We start from the raw sequence: 6,000 nt of genomic DNA on the forward strand, positions 1-6,000 counted from the left end.
TAATATGGATGTCTATTTAGTTTTTTTTTTATAATTATTGATTTTAATAAAAATAATATCCGTTCGAACGACCGTGTCACGTTCGAACATTAATGGGCAGGCCGTTCAAACGATAATGTACCGTTCAAACATTAATGAGCAAACCGTTCGAACGATACCAGATGCTCAAAAAAATGTTCAAACGCAGGTCATTACCATAGCGTTCGAACATTGATCAGCACCGTTCGATCTCTTATACCGTTCGATCTGTTCCTTTAACATTCGAACGTAATTCTATTGATCGTTTGAACGTATCTTGATAACCGTTCAAAATATACATTAATGTTCGAACGGTAACTGAGAAGCATTTGAACGTCATTCTGGAACAAATTTTAACCGTGACAAAAAATTTCATCGTTCGAACGGGTATCGAACGGTCAATTTCAAAATCGTTCTAAAAGATATATTTTAGGATGAAATTATGATTTTCGTCCCAATATATCTTCTGGGACAGTGATGTTGGGACGACCTTGGGACGAAATTTTTTCGTCCCAAAAAATATTTCGAAACAAAATTAATATATTTTGAGACGAAAATTTTCATCCCAAAAAATGTTTTTTTGTTGTAGTGTCATTGAATACCTGCATTAATAGAACTTTAATAAGGATTTGATTAAAACAGGTCTTAATTAAATTCAGTGAGAGATCGAAAGACTACGTAATATTAATTAAGTGAAAACTATATCTAAATGCTGCATTGATTGTCTTGATCGATCACGCTAGCTAAGTGGCCGGTACTACTAAATATTGATGATCAGTACTGTTTGCGTGCTGATCGATCATGTATTGACACTTCTTTGAATTAGATCATCAAATTTAAACAGAAAACTTAAAAAAATTGTACTTATTTTCATTGAATATTAATTAAATTGAGACGATATTAAGAAATTAAAACAACTCCCAATTATACATGATCACCACCTCACGCTTACAACTTGCGAGCCGGAGCCACAAGTACTGTACGTACTTTAAACCGGCAAAATTGAAAGACGAGAAATAAGGAGGGACGTTCCACGTGGATGGTGAGAATATGCAAGGACTTCTACGTACATGAAGGAAAGATAGGGCATCTTGGGTGGTCGCTAGCTGGCCAACGATGCCTGCCTAATTGGCCGGTGCGTTGTTTTTTGTCTTCGCTCGTATCATCGTACGAGTGCAATAATATATATAATTTATTTTCACTATTTCATGAAGTGTCATTAGATATTAAATTTATAAATAAAATATAATAAATAATTTTTAATTATTTAATATTACATTATAAAATAATAAAAATTAAAATAATAAGTTACATTACTCATATATATATATATATATATATATCTCAATCCGACCCCCTACTCCCCACCCATACTAAATCATGTTCATGTTATATCGACCACTCTCCCTTAGACCATTTGTATCATTTTTCACAAACTATTAAAAGAGTTCCCTTTGCTGGCATTGCATAATAATAATTTCTCTTAAATAATAAGATTTAATTTATAAAATTTAAAATTATGTTTTAAATTATGCATGCACGTCATCACAAGCGTGAGAGGTGAAAATCTTAAAATAATAGTATTCTTAAAGAAAAAATATTGCATATGTGGCATCGGAATTATGAATCACTATCGGCAGCAATAGTACTTGTCCATTAGCTAGTGCTAAATTAACGGCCGTGACCTCTAATTTCTTAGTATTTACTATTGACCATAACAATAGAGAGAGAGAGAGTAAATGATCGTGTACAACTATAGTACTAAAATAGATAGCCAATTGGAAAAGGGATGTACAAATAGATTCACAAAATATATTATATAATATTAATATATCTTTAGTTATGTAAATTAAAATATTAATATTATTCGTGAAATTCTCAATCGCTTTGGTATATATCTATCTCTTAAGAAGAATTAATTAAAGCTGGCGTTGCATTCACAACACTCCAAAAAATACCGGAACCCCACAATAAGGAAGGCCTATGGATCAAACATCTGGTTGGTTGAGGGAATTAAGGACATCTTAGCTCCGCGATGCTCCAATTTTGGTTTCTGATCTTTGAGAATGTGTGAAAATGAATTGTAACATGTGACTTAACTTTTATACCTCTTGCTCAGATGGTCCCTCGTATCCTGTGTTAGGGGCGCTCGTCCATCGTACCTAGTACCATGTCGTCATATTTAAAGCAGCGTGACTCCTTTGGGTCGTGTCCTATGTGGTAGGTTAGTGAGTGTAACCATCATCTGTGCATTTTGTTAGGGACTCAAGGGTAAAAAATCTCACCAAGATTCTAATTTGCATTTTGTATCTGACATTTTAATGCGGCATGGCTTTGTTGCCACATGCGTGTAGAAGGTCATGTCAGAGCAAATATCATCCCATCTTCACATGTCGAATCTTTTCCCACACTGGCCCTAGGCCTCCTTCTTATCCTAATTAATGGGCTGATTATGTTTTGGCTGTTGGGTTCTCTAGAGATGAGTTAAGCTTAGGCCCCAAGCGGGCGCCCCGCCAGGGGGGGCTGTGTGTGAGGAGAGGGTGCGAACATCCTTTCTTGAAATGATTAATTCATCCAGGGTTAAAGATCTTCTTCCATATTTAGAACTCACACCAAAAGTATTTATTTATAAACCTTATTTTTTACAACTCAATATATCACTGATGTGAAAATCAACTATGCTAAAAAATGATTGATATTTTAGTTTTTTAACAATTATATTGGGTCTCGCTATAATTAGTGTATTAACACATCGACTTGTTTACGTGTATATTCTCTTCATGATTGTTGAGGAAGTTGGCTAATTATCATTTTAGGGTTTGTTTGGCAACAAAATTATTCTCAAGTATTTTCATATATTTTTAGTTTTTTCCTTTCCAAACATTACTCAAAAATAAAATATTTTCAATTTTAATTTTTCAACTTTTTCATATAATCATTACCTAATCATTATAAATTTCTCAAACTCTTAAACAAAATACAAAAAATAATGTTATTTTTTCAAATTTTAAAATAAAAATTATATTTAAACAAAATTTTTAACTTTATAATACGTTTATTCAACATTTTCTCTCTCAAGATATTTTTTTTAGAGCCTTTCTCATTTTTCAAAATTTAATAAAATATTTAAATTTAAATAATTTCACCACTATTTACATATGTACTGATACATTGTAAATATCCAAACGTGCTGTTAAATACCCGTTGAGTTTTGTATATGGCGTGATTTGGTATCGGAGAAGCGTGGATCTGCAGCTTTTACAACGAATAATAATAATAGGAAAACTCTATGTACAACCGCGCGGTATCCCCACCGCGTCCTCTTGTCCTACGTGGATAAAAACAAAACGGCGTCGTTATCTTCTCTTCAAAATTCCTTCTTCTTCTTCTCTATTCCATTTTCAGAAACCTTCAATTTTCCTCTGTTTTCTCTCATCCCTCTCCTTCGATATCTGTGTTCTCTCATCCCATCAGGATCCCAAGAAACTCCATCGATCGATTTTCCTCTGTGTTCTCTCTTCTCCCCAACCCCGCGAAGCTCATCCCCTTCATCCTCACCCCCGATCTTGCATAGTCTTTGCAACCACGCCCTATGTCTCCCCATTCCAACAAATATCGAAGCGTTTACACTCACAGTCTCTCACTCATATACCTTTCTTATCCTTCTCCTTCTTCATCCGCTCTGTTCCATACACTCGCCTGAGAAGAGAATCGCCACCACCATCTCTCTCGCCGCAGTTATTAAATACGACATCGTTGCACTCTGCTGCGCGAATCACCAACTTTGAAGATCCTAACCAGTGGTTTCACGATGTCGGTTGAGCGTTCATCTCTTCATTCTCGATGCGCCGCCACCAACACTACTCGACATCGATGCCCTGACGGATGGGTTGTCTTCTCAGCACATCCGCTACCGAACACCGACCTACCCGCGATGGAGACAACCACAGACGTCACCGCAGCACCAAGGATATTCTCATCACCAACGGCGTCCCCACCAGTAGGGCCAGGGAGGATGCTATCGAGAAAGGTAGGTAGAATAAGACGAGATACATCGGCGGCTTCCCAGCACCAGATCGTCGGAAGCCTCGCCAGGACATTGCGTTCGCCGGCAACGCCATCAAGGATTGGATTCCTCGCCACGCCAACATATTCGAGAAGCTCGCCAAGGTTCTCAAAAATCCCCAATTTTGATTCCATTATCCATTGTAATAAGCTCAAGTTTAAATTTTGGTTTTCTTCCAATTTGGTATATTGAAATCAAAATGCCCTTATTATTATAATTGTTGAAATATATCATTTTTGGAGTTTTTTTTTTTTTTTTGTTGAGATCAGGCAAGGGACTTATAGCAATGTATATAAAGCAAAGGATCTAATAACTGGGAAAATAGTTGCTCTGAAGAAGGTTAGATTCGATAATTTAGAGCCTGAGAGTATAAGATTCATGGCCAAAGAGATTCTTGTTCTGTGCCGCCTTGATCACCCTAATGTGGTTAAGCTCGAAGGCTTGGTGACTTCCACAATGTCTTGTAGTCTTTACTTGGTTTTCGAGTACATGGAACACAATCTCGCAGCTTGCGAAGGAGTCAAGTTCACTGAACCATAGGTTCATTTTCATTACCACTCAGAGCTACGGGTACGTGACGACGGCGACAGCAATGAAAGACGACGAACAAAGACGGCACTTTAGCGAGGGCAATCTGTAGCTCAGGTTTTGGTGCTTTGCAACTCTACTTCAAAATGAATTTTTCTCTTCCCGCGTTTTGTTTCTGCTTTTTCATTTTTTTCTGACGTGGCAACTGCCACGTCAGTCACGGGGACGCGGTGGGATTATTTCCCGGGGATATGTAGCAGTTCTGATAATAATATTTACATGCAGCCTTCGAATGATTTGATTTTGAGCTTTGACCCGTTTCTTCTTGAGGGCCTTGGCCCATACATCGCCAACAAAATTAGATGGTTTAAGTTAAAGTTAACTGGGTCTGGCCCATGAGCTTGAACCACACAAAATTTGGCTCTGGACTGGAATGATCGGAAATTGACCCATACCATGCATTTGTAAGTCTTGGGGATAGAAAATTCGTATTTCAAATTTAAAATTTTCATCTCATTATTATAATTTTTTTAAATTCTAAAATAATTATAAGATTAAAAAAATAATATTTTAAACTTTCATCTTAAATTTAAAATTTTCATCTCTACTCTAAAACTTGCCTAAAATCCATTGTCGTGAGACGCTTCATCTAAATTCCATGGATTACCGCAATCTGTTTGGTACAAAATTCACAATCCGTCTTTCAAAGTCAAATTAGGTTGGTTTGAATTTAGAGATAAGAAGATATGATTTTAGATGAAAAATAAAAATTAAATAAAATATTATTTTTATTGTTTTGAGATTTGAAAAAGTTAAATTAGGATTTGAAAATGTTGAATTGTTTATTATATTTTATGTATACATTTATGAAAGTTGTAATAATCAGTTCAGATGAAACGTTTTTCGAATAATCTGCAGTTGCCTTCAACCCCTTGATGAGCCACCTCAAGCCCCTTGTAAGGGCCGACCAGCCCAACGCCCAGCAAGTCACTTCCCGCAGGCAAAATATATAACACCTAGAACTAGCATTGATTTCTCTATATGCATGTTCAAAATCACAATTTTTGAAAATTGATTTTGCATGTAAAAAAAAACTCTCACATTGCATTTTGCATTTTTTAACCAAATAATAATACAATATTATTATTTTTTTTCTTAAAATTATTATTTTTATATATTTTAAAATGAACACAATGTACTTAAAAATACAAATTTCATATATCTAAATATTACCAATTTTATATATCAAATTGACCACTTTTATCAATAAATATTAATATATACTAAAAAAACACTTTGTATCATCAACTTAATATATCAAAATCATCTTAAAACAAATTTCACAAAATTGATTTTAATGGATAGGAGAGAAAAATAATAATAAAATA

The sequence above is a fragment of the Carya illinoinensis genome, chromosome 8 (assembly GCF_018687715.1).
Source record: "Carya illinoinensis cultivar Pawnee chromosome 8, C.illinoinensisPawnee_v1, whole genome shotgun sequence".
Taxonomy (NCBI): Eukaryota; Viridiplantae; Streptophyta; class Magnoliopsida; order Fagales; family Juglandaceae; genus Carya; species Carya illinoinensis.